The sequence below is a fragment of the Rhinolophus hipposideros genome, assembly GCF_964194185.1.
Source record: "Rhinolophus hipposideros genome assembly, chromosome: 17".
NCBI classification, from domain to species: Eukaryota; Metazoa; Chordata; class Mammalia; order Chiroptera; family Rhinolophidae; genus Rhinolophus; species Rhinolophus hipposideros.
The window spans coordinates 33,284,560-33,306,621 of NC_138063.1; positions in this window are offsets into that span (position 1 = coordinate 33,284,560).

Below are 22,062 nucleotides of genomic sequence, written 5' to 3' on the forward strand. Positions count from 1 at the left end.
CAAAACTTCAGAGTGATCACATGATAAATTCAAAGGACCATGGTACTATTGTTAGAAATAAAAAGGGCAATGGGCCTGAATCTCCCCCTCTGAGTTTTGGAAGTGCTGAGACTTCAGATTCCTGAGCCTGGAGGTGCCTCGTATCCCTTGCCCAACCATAAATTCTTCCTTCTGGTTATCTCTTCCTGACTCCCTAATCCCCTCATCTTGCCTGCTGGATGGCTGAACTCTCCTGCTTAAAAGTTGAAAGCTCAGCGATGCCCTGGACTCTGGGGAGCAAACTTAAATTATCCAGGAGATTTGGGGTATTTTGTGGAAATACTGTTATTCGTCAGCATTAATGCAGCCTAACTTCTAGTCCTTGGAACACCTTGTTTCCCAAAATTCCCAAGCTGATTCCAAAATTCCCAAGCTCTGGACCAGTCTCTGTTGGGTTCCTCTGTTCTTGAAATCCTTTTCTCACAGCCTGCCCACCTCCTCAGTTCCTCTTGATTTGGGAACTGTCTTTCATTTCATAGCTAATCTCTCACTCACTCCCTAAAAGAAATTGCAGTTCTACCTTGAAACTCATGAAATTGGTGAGAGGTACAAGGAGAACCACAGTCTGTTTCCTGCTGCGTCTGACTTCCACCCACACCCTCAATGAATCTGTTCTTTGTTTTTTCTTCAGGTAACCAGTGACTTCTTAATTACCAAATTCAATAGACTATCCTTAGTTTTCATTTTACTGCATTTCTTTTCTAGTATTTAACACTGTTGAACATTCAGTTGTTCATTTGTGTGTTGAACACCCAAATGTTCAACAGTGTTAATATCTAACATTGGATCTTTAAGATAAGAGGATCTTTCATGATCCTCTTCCCTACCAAAGACAATCCAGCATCCTTCCAGCCCTAAAATATATATATTCTACTTTGCAGTTATAGCAACACCATTCTCCTAGGCACCCACTAAAAATCTGAATCTTCCAAGTATTCCTTCCATGCACTCCATCCCCATGTTCATCTGTCAAAAGTCCTGTTGATTCTACCTCCTAAGAGCCTACCTCTTCTCACCATCATTTCCACCATTGCCTTAGTTCAGCTCTCAACATCTTTTAAACTTTTGCAAGAGTCTCCAACCAGGCTCTTCCCCTCCATTTCATCCTCCCTCTCGTTGTCAGGGAGAGCTTTCTAAGTCATGAGTCATGCTGGGGCCAGATCCAAGTTTTGTGGAGCCTGAAGATTATTTCATTTAGAAGGCTTTCTATAAAATACAAGATTTGTTTTTCAAAATTTTCAAGAGCGTTTGACGATGGTCACATTGCTGAGGATCTTCCCAGGGTCTTGGAAAGGCCTATGCAAATGAAAGGCCCTGAAACTTTAGCATCATTAGTTTCATGGTAAATGCAACATTCAGTGGCTCCCCACCAGCTAGGGGATGGTATTCATAGTATTTTATAAACACCTATCTTGTTATCACTAGAGCTACATATCTTTTCCTTTCCCCTAACATATTCTGCACTCCAATCCTTAAAGTAGTTACCATCCTCTAAATCAAGAAGGCCTTTTCATCCCTTAATGTGCTTTTACAAGCTGTTTCTGTGTCTATGATGCTTTTCCTTCTTAAGTACCTTTTAAGAAATCTTAAAGTACCTTTTAAGAAACAGGCAACATTCACCTCATTTGTGAAAGCTTGTCTTATGATTTAGTCATTTCCTTCCTCCAGACTCAAAAGCTTTGTATTTTTGCCTATACTCTAACACGATCCGTTGTATTGCAGTTGTTTAGATTTGCTTCCTTCACTGGATTGTGAGGAAGAGGCCATGTTTTATTCATCTTATATTCATAACACCTAGTATAGTGGCTGTCCCATAGAAGAAATTTAATTAATGCTCAATGAGTGAGTAAATAAATGATTCTAGGTCTGTTGCCTCTTGCTTCAAAACTTGTGGACATCATACTCTTACTTATGACCCCTTTCTGAACCACCCGACTGAAACCAACTTCCAGAACTGCTGCTACCTGCTACCTGTCATCATAATAACTTTATCCACTTGGCTGGATTTCCTGCTTTTAACTATTGAATCTATCTTTCCAAGCACACACTCCAATTTGGTGAAGATATCTTTTTACGTGTGTGTCTCAGATATTATATTAGGTGATAATTTCTATTTTGAATCCATTCATTATCTTCAGCAAGTAATGTCACAACAAAAGAGAGAGAGAGAGAGAGATGAGTTGAATAACTATCACAACAACTCGTGGTAGTTATTGTAATATAACTGTAACTATAATAGGAACAAGTGTAACTGTAATAAGGGAAATGACTCCATCCTGCCTGGAACATTATGTTTTTCACTTTAGAAAAGTTTTCCAGTTAAAAAAAAAAAAAAGATGGAGGAGAATCACCTCTGTTTTCTGTCCATTGGTTCCCCATAAACTACATTATTTCACTGGCTTCTTCTCTCATGCTTGGTCAGGAAAATTGATCTGTGTGGTATAATGATTGATATTGGGTCTCCCACAGCTTGCTTCTTGGATCCAGCTATATTTACATACAAACATTTGAGAAACAATTATCCTTTGACCTGTATAACGATACTTAGCATACAGAGAGTAGAAAATGGCCATTCTAAAAAATATGTCGGTGGCATAAAAATAGAATGTACGATGGGGTAAAGACAGTCTGTTCAATAAGTGGTGTTGGGAAACCTGGACAGACACATGCAAGAAAATGAAGCTGGACCACCTCCTTACACCATATACAAAAACAAATTCAAAGTGGCTTAAAGACTTAAATGTAAGATCTGAAACCATAAAATATCTAGAAGAAAATATAGGAAGAAACTTCATGGACATTACCTGGAGTAAGATTTTCACTGATATATCCCCTCGCGCGAGCGAAGTAAGAGAAAAAAATAAACATGTGGGATTACATCAAACTAAAAAGTTTCTTCACAGCAAAGGAAACCATCAATAAAACAAAAAGGGATCCTACTGTATGGGAAAAGATATTTGCCAATGATATATCTGATAAGGGATTAATATCACAAATCTATAAAAAACTTACTCAACTCAACTCCAAAAAAACAAACAACCCAATTAAAAAATGGGCAGAGGACTTGGGGAGACATTTCTCTAAAAAGGACATACAGAAGGCAAGAAGACATATGAAGAAATGCTCAACCTCACTAACCATCAGAGAAATGCAAATAAAAACCACAATGAGATACCACCTCACTCCAGTCAAAATGGCTATTATCAATAAATCAACAAACAACAAATGCTGGCGGGATGTGGAGAAAAGGGAACGCTAGTGCACTGTTGGTGGGACTGCAGATTAGTGCAGCCACTATGGAAAACAATAAGGAGGTATCTCAGGAATCTGAAAATGGAACTACCCTATGATCCAGTAATTCAACTCCTAGTTATCTACCCAGAGAATTCCAAAACTCCAATTCAAAAATCTGTATGCACTCCTATGTTTATTGCAGCACTTTACACAATAGCCAAGATATGGAAACAACCGAAATGCCCATCGGTAGATGACTGGATTAAGAAGCTGTGGTACATTTTATACAATGGAGTATTACGCAGCCATAAAGAAGAAAGAAATCTTATCATTTGCAGCAACATGGATGGATCTAGAGAACATTATGTTAAGTGAAATAAGTCAGAAAGAGAAAGACAAGTACCATATGATCTCACTTATATATGGAATCTAAAGAAAAGACTATGTGAATGAACTAATCAGAGACAGTTTTGGGGACGCAGAGAAAAAACCGAGAGTGGTTAGATGGGTGTGTGGGAGGGGGTTGGGGATAAGGGGAAAGGTGAAGGGATTTGGAAGCAGCTGGTAACCACAAGATGGCCTCAGGGTTTTTTTGAAAATTAATTTGGGGAAGGTATTCTATAATGTTGTAAAGATTTTGTTGGGTATCCAATGGACATGCGTCCTATTTGGGAGACCACCTCAGGGATACTGTGGATACCTGATCATGGCATTGTACACCAGAAGCTAAACATTAATGAATGCCAACTATAATTTTATATATATAATGTGATGGTTCAGTGTGAGGTCGGAGGGATAGTGGATGGGGGGAGGGGGGTTCACAGTATGAGGGATATAAATGATGAACGTCTAAGTATTACCTTGTTTTGTACACCTGAAACTAATAAATTAATTAATTAATTAATAAAAAAAATAAAAAATAAAATAAAAAAATAAATAAATAAAAATAAAAAATATGTCGGCTTGACCTGTCTGGGGCTTTCAAGGTGCTCTCTTCAGACATTTGGAATCTTAACACAGCCTCTTATGAGCTCTGTCAATACATGTCCAATGTCTTGGACGATTTATTTCACTTCTCTAAGCCTATGTACTTATCTGAAGATAAACTTGAGATTAAAAGAGATGAATGTAAAGCACTTAATGCAGAGTGTAATAAATGTATTATTATTATTATTAGCCATCTGCCCTTGGCTAAACACACACACACACACACACACACACACACATCACTGCTTTATAGGTTAACTTAAATACTTATCAAATAAATATCTTTATTCTGACTGCAATTTCTACAAATTTGCACAACGTAAATGTGGCAGTATGGATTTTAGGTCCAAAATGTATGAGAAGCCAGAACATACTGGTGCAGGAAAGGACCAAAGTGTAAAATCCTAGAGAAGAAAACACAAAATAAATAGAAGTTTGTATTGATCACCAATATACAGCAGCTACTGGCAAGATTGTGCTTGATTGTAATTGTTAAACTGCTGTGTGTATTTGTTTATGAGCATCTGCTCACAGATTTTCAGCATTGCATTTGGACTATATGGTACATGAATAACAAGGTCCTCTGGTTGACCAAGTGATGTTTAAGATAAACATCCGAATTCTCAGTTTTTAAATTTTTTATGTTTATCTCTCTAAATATAATTGACAAGGAAATAATAAGCCTTTTGATGCCTTTCCTTGCTCTGCACAAGCATTTTTAAAAAGCAACTGTGATCATTTAGTATATTTCTGTTAACGGATACAGATTTTGCTCTCAACTAGTAAGATCTGGTTCTTTTGCTTTGGAAGCTGGAACAAAGCAAGCACATCCCAAACTGATTTTATACAAGTTTTACCACTACTTTTCTAACCACCCCAACTGTGAGTGGTAGCAAGTTTTCCCAGGAGATGTGCTATTTGAAGAGGCTCTTGTGAAGCAATTTTGCCTGCAGAGTCCCCAGAGTAGGCAAGCCAGCCATGAAAAGAGTTTTGAGATTGGCCTGGAGTTCATGACGAGAGGAAAGATTTCACTGCTCAGGAATAGATACTTCCAAAGATGCAAGTTAAACAGAAACCAAAAACTATCCAGAGTAGGCTACAAATTATTTTGAAGAATTTGCCTGAACATTTTGAAGGAAAAAACCCAAACTCCGTAAAATTCATTTGCTTTCAAATGAAAGCTTTCACCAGCAAAGAATACCCCAAAGCTTAGGGGCACTACCTTTCCCTTAAAACTTTATACCATCATGTTAGTTGCCTTAAATTTTTTATGGAATAAAGTAGAGAATAAAAAAATAAACCTCAGACTTCCAATGCAAAATGTTTGGATTTCATCCTTCTGTGATTTTACTTTTGCATAAGTTCCTGAGTGACACTATTTAATCAGATTTTAATCAACTATTTATTATGAATATCTTTTCTATAAGCCGATATGGTGTGGTTTTTCAAGATGTAGTTTTAAGTTTAACAAACAACATGCAAAAAAAGTATATAGTTTATCTTTTGTGTAATGAAGAGGAAATAAGGATATATAAAATTGGTTTTTTGCTAAAAGAAATACAGAATTATAAATTAGAAACTAATAAATATGATTATTATTTATTACCTGTAATGAGAGTGGGGGACAGGAGGTTTCAGGAAGTGAGGTTTTACTAACTATACCCTTTTATGTTATTTTTGAGATTAATTATGTAAATACTTCACGTATTCAAAGTTAAAATTAAATCAAAAAGGATGAAAAAGTACATGGTAAATTAGAATACAAACAAAAACTAAGGAAACTAAATGTATATCAAATTGATTTTAAATAACAAAATAACCTCGCAGAGAAAAGAATCAATTCAGGTAACTTTGAACATAGTATTCTGACCATAAATTTTTGTACGACATATTCTAAAGACAAAGAATTGCAAAGTAACCTTATGCTTTACTGAGTGGAATTATTATGAGAGTAATATTGGTATTATAATTTTCTAATTGTTTTATATTATAAGATAGTACAAATAAGGAAATCCATTAGTATTATCAGGTATACAGATTTTCACTATAAGTGGAAAAAGATATAAATACAGAGCGTGCCAAAAACATGTATACACATTTTAAAAAAGAAAAACACTATATTAAAATTGTAATACTCAATATATATCGATAACAAAAGATGAATAAAAGTCATGTTTGACTTCTGCAATTACAAGAGGTGCTCAAAGTGGTTACCATCAGCGTAATTTTAGTACAGTTTTTTCCTTTCTTAAAATGTGGATACATGTTTTTGGTACCCTCTGTATAAAGTGAAATATGGTTTTAAATGATACTGTGGTATTAAATTTGAATCGGAAATATCAGAAGGACATTTCTTAATTATTTCCATTGAAATGGCATTAAATAGTGTTTCACAGAGTGAGCGCCATACTCTTCCTACATCAGAATCACATGTGGTATTATTAGAAATGCAGATTCCTAGGTCCCTTAATGGACTCACTTAATTGGAATCTTTGGGAGTGAGACCTGTGAATACAAATGTTTAATTAAACTTTTGTGCATTCACATGCTGTGGTAAGAAATAACAGATCCCATGTACTCTTTACCCACTTTCCCCAATGGTAATACCTTGCAAAACTACAGTACATCATCATAGCCAGAACACCAACACTGATACAGTAGAGATACAGAATATTTACATCACCTCCAGGATCCCTCATGGCCACACCCACTTCCTTCCTGTCCTCTCCTCTTGCCCCCATTCCCACCTCCACCCCTTTCTTAACCACTGGCAACCCCTGATCTGTTCTCCATTTCTATAATTGTGTCATTTCAAGAATTTATGGAAATCAGTATGGAGGTATCTCAAAAAACTGAAAATGGAACTAACTACCTTATGACCCAGCAGTTCCACTCCTAGGTATCTATCTGGAGAAATCCAAAACTCTAATTCAGAAAAATTTATGCACCCCTATGTTTATTGCAGCACTGTACACAATAGCCAAGACATGGAAACAACCGAAACGCCCATCAGTAGACGACTGGATTAAGAAACTGGGGTACATTTATACAATCGAGTATTATGCAGCCATAAAGAAGAAAGAAATCTTACCATTTGCAACGATATGGATGGACCTAGAGAACATTATGCTAAGTGAAATAAGTCAGAAAGAGAAAGACAAATACCATATGATCTCACTTATATATGAAACTAAAGAAAAGAATAAATGAACGAACTAATCAGAAACAGTCTCAGATATAGAAGATAAACGGAGGGTTGCTAGATGGGAGGTGAGGTGGGGAAGAGGGAGAAGGTGAGGGGATTAGAAAGCACAGTGGGTAACCACAAGATTGCCACAGAGATACGAAAGTCAGCTTGAGGAATATAATCAATAATGTTGTAAAGATTTTGTAGGGTATCCGATGGACAGTTTTCTTCTTAGGGAGACCACTTCAGGGACGGTGTAGATGCCTTATCACTGCACTGTACACCTGATGACTATATATATAGTCACAAGAAGTGGAGTACAGCATTAGGAATAGAGAGAGTGGAAATGTAATGACTGTGTGTGATGTCAGAGGGGAGGCAGATTGGGGGAGGAGGGGTTATCACTTTGAGAGGGGTATAAATGATAAATGTCTAACTATTACATTGTTTTGTACACCTGAAACTAAAAAATGTATATAAACAGATGTATACACTATGTAACCCTTTGGAATGGGCTTTTTCCACTTAGCACAATTTTTTGGAGACTTATACTAGTTGCTATATGTACCTGTTTTTTTTCCTTTTGCCGAGTTGTATTCTATGTCATGGATGTGCCAAAGTGTGTTTAAACAGTCACCCATTGAAGGACACCTGGATTGTTTCCAGTTTGAGGCTATTATGAATAAAGCCACTATAAACACTTTCTACAGGTTTTGGTGTGGATCTAAGTTTTCATTTCTTGGGATAAACACCCAGGAGTGCAATTGCTGGGTAATTGTTCAGTTTTTTTAAGAAACCGTTAACCTTTTTTCCAGAGAGCCTATATTATTTATGTTCCCACCAATAATGTATGTGATCCAGTTTCTTCACACCCTTGACAGCACTTGGTGTTGTCACTATTTTTATTCTATCCATTCTGATAGATGAGCAGTGAGCTCTCATTGTGCTTTTAACTTGCATGTCCTTAATGGCTAATGACGTTGAGTATGTTTTCATGTGCTTACTTGCCATCTGTATATCCTCTTCAGTGAAATGTCTCTGCATGCATTTTCCCCATTTTATTGTATTGGGTTTTTTAAAATAATTTTTTACTTAACTGTTGATTTTTGAGAGTTCTTTATATACTCCAGATACTAGTTCTTTGTAGATTGCAAATATTATGTAGATTGCAAATATTATCTCTCAGTCTGTAGCTTGCATTTTCATTCTCTTGATAGACTCTTTTGCAGAGCAAAAGGTTTTAGTTTTGATGAAGTCCAAATTACCAATTTTTCCTTTCTTGGATTCTGCTTTTTGTGTCAAGTCTAACAACTCTTTTCTTAAAAGGTGCTGAAGACTACTATGAGTTTTCTAAAAGTTTTACAGTTTTGTGTTTTACGTGTATCTTTTATGCACTGTAAGTTAATTTTTGTAGAAGGTGTAAGATTTAGGTCAAGGTTCATTTTTTTCACCTACAGCTGTGCAATTGCAGCAGCACCATGAAATTGCTTTTGCACCTTTGTAAAAAAAATCAGATGAGCATATTTGTAAAAAGCTATAAAAGATATTTGGGTGATAATTGGGGACATTAGAAGATGGACTGCCTATTAGAATACATAGAGGTATTGTCAATTTTGTAATAATAGTATTGTGGACTAACCTTCGGGGAACCCAGGAAAGGCTCTCCATATGTGGAATTTGTTAAAAAAAAAAAAAAAAAAGGCTAAAAAAACCCTCAACCTCACAGAACCAGCATGGCTGCAGGCTGTCTGCTCAGAGATGGGAGTGGAAAAAGACGGGGAGAAATCAGAAACCAGTCAAGCCCCATGAGTGGACATGGGCCAAGTCTCCACTAGTCCAAAATCTATGCAATCCCAGAAAAGTGAATGGGAATGAGCCCCACAGGAGCACCTCCACCATCCAACGCAGGAAGAAAGCCAGACTGGAGCAGAAACGAGGGAATTTATTGCTACTTTATTTGGTTCTGCTTAAAAAAAAAAAAAATTCTCAGTTCTTAGTTGAAAGTTCCTGGAATTTCCCTTGCCTCTTAGCAAGAACTGGAGGGGAGGAGATATTTAAAGGTGGTTATGGCTTCTCCCTAACCCAGCCTCTGAAAATACATTTTAACCCTGAGCATCCATTTTTTCTTCATGCCCTTAAAGTTCCTGATTATCAAACAATCAATTTAATTTGCGGAAGGGAGTGTCATTTTGTTTTTCATCTGTAAGCAAAGGGACACAGATTCTTATTAATGTAGATCTCTAGATATTTCAATCCTTCATGGAGATGCCCGTCTCTTCCTGCTTTGCTGAGGTATTTCTGAAAGTGACTTCTTCCCAGACATCTCTCTGTCTTTTATGTTTTGATGGCTTACTGAAGGACTTGTTCTTCCACTTCAATGACCTTTCCTTATCTCTTAGCATGTTCCTCGTCACTGTTCTGTGGCTTGTGCTACTAAGTGCTGCTTGTGGCTTCTAACATCTGACGGTTTGTGAAAATAAAGAATAAAGGACACTTAGGCACACATTCCCATTTAAAAGGGCACTGCTTTTTCTTTTTCTTTAAGCACTGGGTATTGGCTTCATTGAAATCCCACTTGAGGTATGAAAGAATGGAGATTAATTTTAGGGAATGATCAATAACAATGATAACTGTATTTGGCTTTTTTTCTGTTCTTTCTTTAGTCATCGTTCATCTGATAGCCCATGGCCTCCTCTCAAGACCTATATTCTTTGCCCAAGTCAGTCTAAATCATGTCCCTTGTACTAGAACTTGTGCAATGATAGGCACTCACTGGCAAGTTTGTTCTCTTACTGGACAATTATAATGATCAGAAAACCCTTTTGTGGAAGTGATCTGAAAACTGCTCTCCTGTAATTTCCACCAGTTAGTCCTAACTCTTCCCTCCAGAGATACAGCCAATCCTAATGATTTGTGGGTTCATATTTGCAAATTCACCTGCTCACCTAAAATTTATTTGTATCCCCAAAATCAGGACTCCCAACACTTTCAGAGTCATCTGCCGACACGTGCTGAGTGGTGAAAAATCTGAGCAACTCAAAATGCACATTCCCAGCAAGGGTTAAACAAGATGATATTCTGTCTTCCTGTTAAAAAACCAAGCCCTCAAAGGGAAGTGTGTGTGTCTTGGTTCCACATACAGCAATTGAGAAGCATTCCATTGTTCAACAAGCATCTATTAAGGGCAGGCTGTATTCCCCGTGTAGACAGTGGGAATGGAAAAGTACAGGAAGTTTTGTTTATCTGGGAAAACAAAGTTGGCATACATACACTGAGTGGTATCAGTGCTGTGTGATCAAACCATCACCACTGAAATCATTTCACAGTCGGGGCATACTGGTAGCGCTAACTGGAGAGAGTAGCGATTTGTTCTGTTGACAAAGAAAAATCAAGCTTGCAGTCTGGAGCATATCTGCACATCAGTATGGAGGCAGCCACACCACCATTTAGGGCTGAAAATGCATCCCCAAAATGGAAGGGTCAAGAGACTCAGCCGACAATTTAGGGAGTCTCAACATCATTCTTATTGCCTGTAACCACAACCTGTAATTACTACTTAACAAGGGGTTTATGGATTCATGTTTAGATATCTCTGTAGGCCTTAGGATTATTCTAATGGGATACCTAAGTAGGCTTAGGGAGCCAAGGTACCTAAGTTGATTTGAGGTCACCTTTACCTGACCAATGATTGCCTACAGCAATCAAACTTGCATTTGAACTTGCACCCTCTACTTTAACCTTTGAAGTAATGCCATTTTTTATTTGTCCTTTAGAAACAATCAAATTACTTGCTATGAATTTAGAGATGATAATAAGAAAATAGCTGTTACTGGCAAACAGCAGAGCCCTTGAGCAATAAACAAAATAAAGAAATGAGCTAGTGTTTGTCACATTGAGGAGGGCAAAGTCTGACAGCCTCCACTCATTAGCTGCTCCCTTAGCTGCCCAGCCCCAAAACAATGTGGTCCAAAAGAGATAAGGCTAGATTGGATGTCCAGATTTCAAAAGCCAAGAGTTCAGCCTGCCCCCGGGGTGCTCAAAATAGCCCTGTCCACACACACACACCCCTTCAGAGCAGTACCTTCCAAATTCTGGGGAAGGCTCACGACACTTTTTTGCTTACTGGAACAGGGGGGCTGATGTGGCAAAGGAAAATGTAAAAACGAAAAATTGCAAATCTGCCCTCAGGTCACATGTGTAACAGACCACATTGCCCACATTTTCCTTCTTTAAGCTGGGGACAGAGTGGATACAGAGAAAGTCCGACGGACAACTAAAGCTCACTATATAATTCTTCATTGAGAGCTGCAAACTCAAGAGGCCATCAGCTCACCCACACCATTGAGATATTTTCCTGGGCTGAAAATGCCCATCCGATGGAGCAAGGATTCAAAGGCATGAGAAGGCAAGGGCTTCAAAGCCCTCAAAGTGAACATATTTAAGGCAATATTAGGCTCTAGTAAAGTTGGGGAGAAGAAGGCCCAGGCATCAAGCATTTTTACTATGTTTTAATAACTGATAAATAGTAAAATATATACTCTATTCAGCATTAAATGCTGGTTTAAAGAGCAGGCCAACGGGAAAGCTCTCGCCCTCTATGCTGCTGGTCTTACCTGGGCAGATGAGGATGGAGACAAGTGATCCTTTTGAACAGAATATATTTGTTGTTGCTGCTGCTGCTGCTGCTGCTGCTGTGGCTATAATTATCATTATTATAAACAATCTACTTCATTCATATTGGAAAAATGTGTTGACTTCTTCACCGGATCAAAACCACTTTGGAGGTCCAAAAGTAATTAGGAAATAATTAGGGGGAAAATGTCCCATTGCAGTGCTTTGTAGTGCTTTCTTATGTGTAACCCAGCCACTTTAGGTCTGCATTTTATGTGGGAATCAGACTGGGATTCTACGTCTGCCCCTCCTGTGGGGATAAAGAAGAGGAGGGAGGGTGAGTGGCAGGTCACTCATTTTTGCCTTTGTGACAGAACGTGACATTTATCCTTACCACTCTGTAAGATGCCTGAAATTCTCATGTCCTTATAAAGTATTTTTCTATTTAGTTGAATCAGGCAGCACAACTACAATATGTCTTCTCTCTGTGACTGCCTTTCACAGCCTGTGCCTTCACGAGACTTAGATGAGGTTTGGGTGATTCATGGCGCTTAAACTTCTCCAGAGCACTTTTTCAATTGGAAAATTCTCCTAAACTGAATGCATCATCAGCACAGTTGTCCATGCATAAAAGAACTAGAAGCAAAACAATGAGCACCATTTTTTAAAACCTACGCTTAAGCCAAGAAAAACAGTTATATCACAAAATGTTAAAAGACCTTATTTTTCAGTTTCCAGGAATCTTTCATGGAGAACATGGCCTATCTTTGTCTTAGAGCCCCTTTTTCTAGGCTTTCTAAATTACAAACAAAAGAAATAGTTTATATGCAGTTTAGCTTGTTTTCAAGTTATTAACATGATATATAACAACCTAAGTAATGCTACCTGCTATATTTATGGAGAACTGATCACCCATCAACCACATTAATCCTTTCCTTCATGCTTTGGAAAAATGCTTAGAATTTTTTTTGTATTTTAGGTGGTTTTCTCATTATTATTTTTATTTTTTATTTATTAAACAAGAAGATAATTCTTTAAAATGCTTTCGTGTAGAAGATAGTCTTTTGTCTGATGAGCCTAAAGTCGTACCTGAAACTTCAAATTAAAATATTTGCCTATATTTTTGATCCACAGGTAAGCATTACATAATGAAAAAGGAACCGAGGTAGGAGTCAAGAGAGGCAGGCTGTCGTTCCTTTCAATACTGACTCAGTTTTCCCAAGTGTAAAGTGGACATCATAAAAGTCTCCCATTCCCATATAAGAGCTACTTATTCTTTCATTTATCAAGTATTTATTGAGCACAAGTAAACGTCAGGAAAAGCAGTGCAGGGCACTTGTTAAGAGAGACTGTGTAGGTTTGAATCCCAGCCTCACCTCTGATGCATTATGAACCTGGGTACATTTCTCCATCTATAAAATACTACCCACCTCCTGTGTAGTCCCCAAGTATTCCAGCTTTCAGCAAATTACGAACCTCCTTGGATTAGCCCTAATTTCAGTAGAGGGTGTCCATGGTCCTAGCCTTCCACCTTTGCCAGTAGACATAGCTCAAGGCTATTCCCAAGAGAATTAGAATCATAATGTGCTTGACATTTTTAGAATAATTGGGGAAAGACTTCTGTAAGTTACCAGTCAAGACAGCTAGATATACAAAAGCAACTACTTTCTGAATTATCCATGAAAACTTCTTTGGGAATGAAGCTATAGATAAAGTAGCTATGGAAATTCGTCTAAGTCCCTTAACCTATTTGTGCCCAGGTTCTCACTGTGCAATTGAGATAATAATACTTAGGTACCAGAGTTATACTGAGAAGCCAATGTGATAATATATGTAAATAAAGTCCCATGAAAATGTAATTTGTTACCCAATTATTATTCAGTCATTAAATTGAGTTCTAAATTGAGTATTGAGTTCAACTATCTGCCAGGCACTTTGCTATTCTCTGGGAGTTCAATGATAAATAGGAAACAGTCCCTACTGTAATGAGCTTTCACTCTAGTAAAGGAGAGAAACAAATGGCTTGTTGTGATGCAATGGGTTAAGGGCTCTTGTTGAAGGAATTGTGCAGGGTTCTATGGGAGGTAGTTGTGTACGTGGACAACTAACCCAGCCTTGAAGAGATGGATGGTGTGCAGTAAAAGATCTCTGAGGGCAGAGGTGGAGGGGGCGTAAATGGGCAATATAGACAGAGGGAGTAGATGCAAAAGACAGAGCATGGAGTCTCTGGAGGCCTGCAAGTATGCTGGAGGGGAGCGTGGACTAGTGAGACAAAACCTGGTGGGGCCATGTCATAAAGATTCTTCATGTCCCATTCATGTGTGACCCCCTGAGAGTGTCTCCTAGGAGGAGACACTGAAGGGTTCTAAAGAAAACATTAGAAGGATGACATCAAGAGAGGCAAGATTTACATATTTGGGAAATATTAAGGAGATACACAAGACAGGACTTGCTCATTCAACAAATACTTACTAAACTTTTTTAATATAAACAATGAGACTACTTGCTGTTCACAAATCGCATGAATAAGGGCAAGAGAAGGTAATGTTTTTAAGGATGTTTATAAGAAAATCAATTGTTTTCTTGGTATTCTTGGCAATTAAGTTCTTAAATTAAAGTTTATAAGTTTGTGTTTCCAAAGTACCAGTATCAGAATCCATATTCCTCCTCAGTCTTAAGTCATTTCTAAGCTAGCCACATCTTCCTACAGCTAGCAACATCTGTAAAGCTTTTAATAATAAGCATAAAAGCACAAAGCTATAACGCCTTGGAGACTGCCTTTCCAAATTAAATAGAATTACATTTCCTACTCCTTTTTTATATTTGATCTTAGCTGGCACTTCTTCCAGATCTGCTATGAGCTTCCTCCCACCCCCATCTCAGTTAAGAGACTTTCCCAAGTGCTCATGTAGCCTCTGCCTATCCTCTGTCATAACTCTCCTCTCACCATATGACAATTGTCTATCTTTCAACTGTCTCACCCACCAGAATGTTGATCCCTGAGGGTCATAACCACGTATAGCATGTTTATTATTGATGCAACATCTGTCACATAATGAGCATTCAATAGTCATTGGTTGAATAAACAAATGAAGAAAGAGGTAGGAACTGAAAGAACAGTTGTTAATCAATTGCCATTCCACAATTTATAAATGCATACTGAGTACCTACTATGTGGCAGGAACAATGACAGGTTGAGCTTACTATTTAAAGGAAAACAATGATAATCACCTTTTTGTTGAAATCGCGTTATAGGAAATATGCTTTGATATATGTAAAGGTTGTTTTTTAATAGTAAATAGTAAGCAGCTTCAGTTTTCTCAAGATGGTCATTTTTAGAGGCTGAAGACAATGTGATTTGGAAAAACATAGATAAGAATAAGATATATTAACCCTACACAGGCAAGGGTACCCAAAGATACCAAGTAGAAAAGTAGAGAGGAGCCACAAACCAAGGGAGCTCATTTTTTCCCCTTACAAATTATATCACCATTAAAGCTTTTTTATTTGTTTGTTGGCTTGAGACTCTTCATTTCTGGCTTCTGCTATTAACAGTTTGTATGTGTTACATCTATTATAAGAATAGTTTAATGATTACTTAGGCACCAATCTAAATGTTGTCTAATTGGAGACAATTAGTGTAAAATGATGAGTGACTAAAGTAAGGCAGGAGCTGTGAGACTGAAGTGTGGATAGTGTTTACTGGCCCAGAGAGGAACATGGTTGTGAAGGGCAGAAAATAGAGCACTGTCTAGCTGGTAATGAGGAAGGATAGTTTAAATTACTTGATACTTGAGAATATTTGGGGGCTGCAAGAAAAGTTTCGATGAAAAGGGAGCAATTGGAAGAACATGGCTGGAGAATATTCCAAGAGGATATAGAACGACAGGAGAGTTGGATACACCCAGAAAGCCATCTACCCTAGGAAGTCAATAGAAACAGAGAATATTGCCTGATGAGACGTTCTGGCAATGCTTAGAGTACAGTCCTCCAGGATAATACTTCTGACCCAAGGTCCCCAGAACCCTGGAGTTAGTATTATAAGGGGTCCAGGAATCCAGAGGTGAGCCAAGCATTATAAGATAATGGAATAAATACCTTCTCCCACCTGTACCATTTTTTTAAAGTACATAGATGCTGTTACTATAAATACTTAAATACAAATTCACTTAAAAGTGTAGGGAATTAATTCTAAAAATGTCATGTAGCTGTTCCTTTTTTCAAAAGGAGTCCTTATTACTCTGAAAGACTGGAAGTTTAGGTCTAAATAATGTGGAATTGTTGATTATTCCTGAGATAGGCAATGATGTGATGACTGCAGAGTTTTTTGGAAGATTAATCTGTCAGTAGTGGATCCAATGAATTGAAATGGGAAGAGCACAGAAGCAGGAAAAGATTAAGACAAGCCAATCCTAAAAACCCTGAACCACTTTTCTCAAGCATCTCACAAGGCCACACATCGCTGAGATATACTGTCTTTTGCTGACATTTCCTCTCTGCTGCTGAAAGAAAACAATACTCGTGAGTATCCAACATCATTTAAAATAGCAAACCTGGTTCTGTTTTTTTTCCAATACTCTTCTCTTTTGATGATGCAATTGGCTGCAATATCAGAACAAAGGAATCTGTAGCTCAATATACTCACAGCCATGCTTTGTCTTTTCTAAACTGTGTGTCAGTATAACTTTCTAGAACTCAGCTGGGAGAGCAGCCAACAGCCAACTCTGACTACAGCACTGTGGCCCCCTAGTGGGGCTACAGTACTGCCAAGTTGAGATCAGATTGGTTGAGAACAAATGCAAACAAAATAATAAACCATAATGGATGAATATAAGAATGTCTCTAGATGTAATGAAATATTTTCTATTAAAATACCATCATGCAAAACACATACAAACAAACGACAACAAAACTGAAGCTCAGACGATGAGGCTGATACAGGGAAACCGAACGTAGGGACAGTAGGAAACAACATAAAATAAAACTAAAATACAGATTAAGAAAACAACATCAAGATCTTCTAAATATAGCTGACAAAATTACCATCATAATGAAGCAATGGGGGCCCTTTCTCAAAGGGTTGGCAGCACAGCCTGTACGACTGAAGATCACAGCCTCACTGGATCCTCCTGTCACCCTGAGGATTTTCTTCCTGTGGTGTCACCCCACCAGATGCTTTGCTTGCTCAATTTGGGAACTTAGAAGGAGAGGCTGTTCTGTTTGGTTAGCCCCCAGACTAATCCCTTTAGGAATATTACCATCCTCCAGAACTTATCTTTTCAAACACGATGGTAAAGACAAACTGGAGATTGTGATCCACAGACCTGTTCTATTCTGTATGCTAATCAATACTTCCCTTTAGTGTTCTATTGGGCCCAAATACAAAGCACACTGCGGTAACTCACTTGAGGTCGGCCAGCTTGCTGGACTCTGTAGGAGCATTAACTCCTTGAAACCTGGGACTGCAGTCAGACAGTCACACACAGGACCATGGACAAATAGAGAAAGGCCATTAATCTCTTCATCCCTCTTTCCACTCAAACCCACCCCCTCCCTTGCTCACCGGAAACTTAGCCTTCATGTTCAGGATCCTACTCTGTCCAAGGAGAGATAGGAATCTATCCTGCTACACTGTCCCATTGTTAATTCACACACAAAAGAATAATTTCCACAGACTGAAAAGTCTTCCTTATCTCTAACCTAAATCAAGGGAGATTTTGTTCAGTCAACTTCCTTTAATTCTATTCTCAGGTGAGATGCATTAGAGCGGTCCATTGTCTTTTGTGTAAGTGCCCTCCGTATCAAAGAAAATTAAATTTGCTCCTGGTCTTAGAAAATCATCAAATATTACAGCTGGAAGTGATATAAGAAATCATCTCAAACAATTACTCCCATTTTTCACCCCACCCTGCCCAATACCCAGGTCTTAAAATAGGAAGGTATTGAAACCCAAAGAGGTTAGGTAACTTGCCAACGACACACAGTAGCTTAATCAAATTTTACCACTGCACCGCATAATTTTTCCCTGGTTCCTTTAAGCTTTCACCTTAACTTTTCAACAACAAATAAGTCTGAAGTTTCTCTTGTAAGTAACAACTTCTGGCCAGGTGATTACAAACCCTAACGCACAAAGAGGTTCCTGGACATGAAGAAAGTAAGCCGACAAATAAGGAGTGGAGGTAACTGTGACAAAGTGAATTTTCTATGCCTGGTGGTCGAAAAGTGGCAACCCTGCCAGAAGGTGATTACCATCCCCATTGTTCTAATCCAGAAACGAAGGAGCAAAGTGGCTCAATGGCTTGTCCATGGACTTCCAGCAGGTGAGCAGTTCTGAACCAGCTCTGTCTCCAATGTCTGCATTAGCTGTCATTCAGAACAAGGGAGATATTGAAAGTGCTTTTAAAAATTAACAGAACATTTTTTTTTTCTAAACAATTACACTTTATTTGTACTGAAGCTTCTGCATTAAATGCTTCAAGTCTTCTTAATGTAGAGATCAATCTGAATGTTCTCTCTTTTAGTCTATAGGCTAAAAGATGTGCTCACAGCTGCTACTCCACCCAGCAGCTGTGAGCACATTAGTTTCTCTAGAAGGGGCCAGAGCAATGTAGTCAATCAAATGTATCTGGCACATCCCCTGGCTTCAGCATATGCAATTCAAAAGGTGTGTGTGCATACTTAACATGTTCTGAGTATCCATATTAAAGCCATAATCACATTTACCTTCATCCCACAGGGGACAATCCAAGCCACATCTAGCTACTCTCTCCTGCGGTGATGCCATGGAGATACTTTGTCCAAGTGAATTCTCTTCCTCCTCTCTAGCTCCATCTCACAACTTTGCAACTTATGGACTAAGTAATAGATTTAAATATATTTCACCTCCAAAGTTTTTAAAGTAAACTTCATCAAAAAAAACAAAAGCTGGTCCTTTGAAAAGATCAGTTATATATATGCCTTTTACAAATATATTCACACGTTAAAGAAAAAAGAAAGAAAATACAAATTATTATAAAAATAAGACTAAGAAAGGCTAAATAGGTATAGATATAGAGAAATGTTCAGAATAACAAAGCGAAATACATAGGTATATACAAAAGAAATGAAAATTTACATAGAAAATACCATTAAAAAAAACTACCAACAGCTCAAAAAGAACCATAAAGCTCAGTAGATCAACAGAGAAAAAATGTAAAAGTTGGTTAAATTTTTATTCCTGCAGAATGCATTAGTCTTGGCTGGCTGTGGGGACAGAGCCCCAGAGAGCAGTTGCCAGGCTCTTGGCCTCATGTGGAAAGGTGCTGGCTCGGGTAGTAGATAGCCGTCAGCTGTGACTAGTTGGCCGTCAGCTGTAACCATTGAGCCATTGGCCACAAATATTACTGCAGCGGCTACACTGGCAAATCAAGGACTGTGGAGGAGAGTCGGTCGGTTGGCAGCAAAGCGGACAGCAGGTCGCACGTCGTGTGAATCCAGCCTCCAGTGAGACCATAGTGGTATGATTCCCCTACCTATGTTTCCGTGGGTGTTCCTTTTTGGCCTCATCATGTCCTATGTTTTTATGTGGGGAGAGGGAGCAGAGACCTCACAGGCCGTCCCGCAGGGCACTGGCTTTATAAACAATTTCTACCGATTTTAAAAAAATAAAACTGTAATCCCTATATTACTTAAATTGCTCCAAAACCTAAAGAACTATGGGGAGCTTTCCAACCTCATTTCCTGAGGACAGCATAATTCTGATGCCAACTCCAGGTGAAGAGAACACCACGAAAAATCCTATTAACCAAAACAACTTATGAAAATCCTAAGTAAAACTTTAAGAAATTAAGTTCTGCAGTGCATTAAAGAGTACTATATATGAGTCAACTATTAAAATATGATTTGATAGAATAAAAATTTAATAGAAAAAATTATGTTGTAGGAAAATGATTTAATATTAGGAACTGTGTTCATATGAATTACTACAATAACAAATTACACTTGATATGATACAAAGTGATCTTGCTAAAATCCAAAAGCACTTTGTAAATTAAGCACTTATCTCTGATTAAATTTTACAATACTCTAGAAATAGAAGCAAGTTACTAAAACTGCCAAAGGATATAATATAGAAATATGTCACCAACATCTTACTTAAAACTAAAGTATTAGAAGCATTCACATTAAAATTAGAAACTGAACACCGGTGTCTGCTAACAATACTTCTATTCTTAATTGGCTGCACCCCCATATTCCAATATTTATTCATAAGGAGACAATGGTATTATTATAAAGATATTATTATCTAAAAATATATAAAATGATTAACTAAACAATTATTCAAATGAACAAGTATAGTTTAATAATGTGCTAGATCTAAGACATAAATCCATAGCTTTCATATATGAAGTCAATAGTTAGAAACAAGAACAGAAAAAAAAAAATCTAGTCACAATTACATACCAAGAAGTAACAACATGCCTAGAAATTATCTTTAAAAACATGCAAGAAATATAAATGAGAAGTAATGTTTTACTAAAGAACATTTTTAAAGGAAATGAGTAAATAAAGTAGCATGCCACCAACCTGAGTGAGAAATTTCCATATTCTAATGATGCTAACTTCCTTAAAGCAGTTGACTTTATGAAGTCAATAAAATTCCAATTAAAATCCCATTGAGGTTTATTTGTGATATCTGACAAAATTATAAAGTTTATCTGGAAAAGAAAATTCACAAGAAGAACCAAGATATTTTAGAAAAGAACAATTAAGTAGAATTTGACATACTAATTACCAAAACTTACTATTTAAAAAATATATATATATTATAAAGTTATACTAATTGAAACAGTGTGAAATTGGAGTGGATATAGAAAAAAGATCAATGAACCAGAATAGAGACCCAGAAACAGAGTCATATATGTATATATCATATTTATGTCATATATATAGATAAAGATATATGAAAATTTAGCATATGATAAAGATGATACTTCAAAATAATGGGGAAAGGGTATAATATGTAAGTGGTATTGAGACAATTAGCTACTCATTTGGAAAAGTTGAATTTATATACTACTCCAGCCATATAAACATATATATAAACATATAATTTCAACAATATTAAAAATAAAAATATTTTTAAATTATAAAATATCTGTGTAGTAGAATAAACTTTATCAAAGAGGGGTCTGATCTTTGTCCTAGCTCCTAGGAAATAACCTCAAAACCCTTAGAATTTTCCCAGTGATTGGAGTGTCCTTGTTATCCATGATAAGCCACTCAGACCAGACCTGACAGTTTATGCTAACAAGGTGACTCATGGTGATAGTTTGAAGAGAATATTTTAATGATCTTGGGATATGCAAGGCCCTCCCAATACAACTTAAATACAAAAACTATAAAGAGAAGGATAGACAGATTTGAAAATATAAAATTATAAACTTTCTGTACAAAATAAAAGAGTATACCATAAAACAAAGTTACAAGATAATAACAGATTATGAGAAATATATGAAACCAATAATAGACACAGAAATGTTATTTATAATACCAAAAAATCCTTAAATGAATAGATAAATGACAACTCAATTTTTTAAATGGGTAAGGCAGATGAACAGGCAATTTGTAGAATTACAAATATCCAAAAAATAAAACACAAAAACAGACAACCTTACTCATTATTCAGGAGTGTAGATTAGGCAACGAAATATTGATTTTCACTTTTCAGAGTGACAAAAATACATAAATATCCAGTATTAACAAGGGTACAATCAAAGCAAGAACCTCCTCAACTATTCATAAGAAGATACTTCGGTACAAAATTTTGGTCTTACAATTTGACAATATCTAACAAAATTTTAAAGATGTAGATGCCTGATCACTGCACTGTACACCTGAAGCTGAAGCTGAACAATAATGAATGTCAACTACAAGTTTATATATATATATATATATATATATATATATATATATATATATACACATATATATACGTATATATACGTATATATATATATATAATG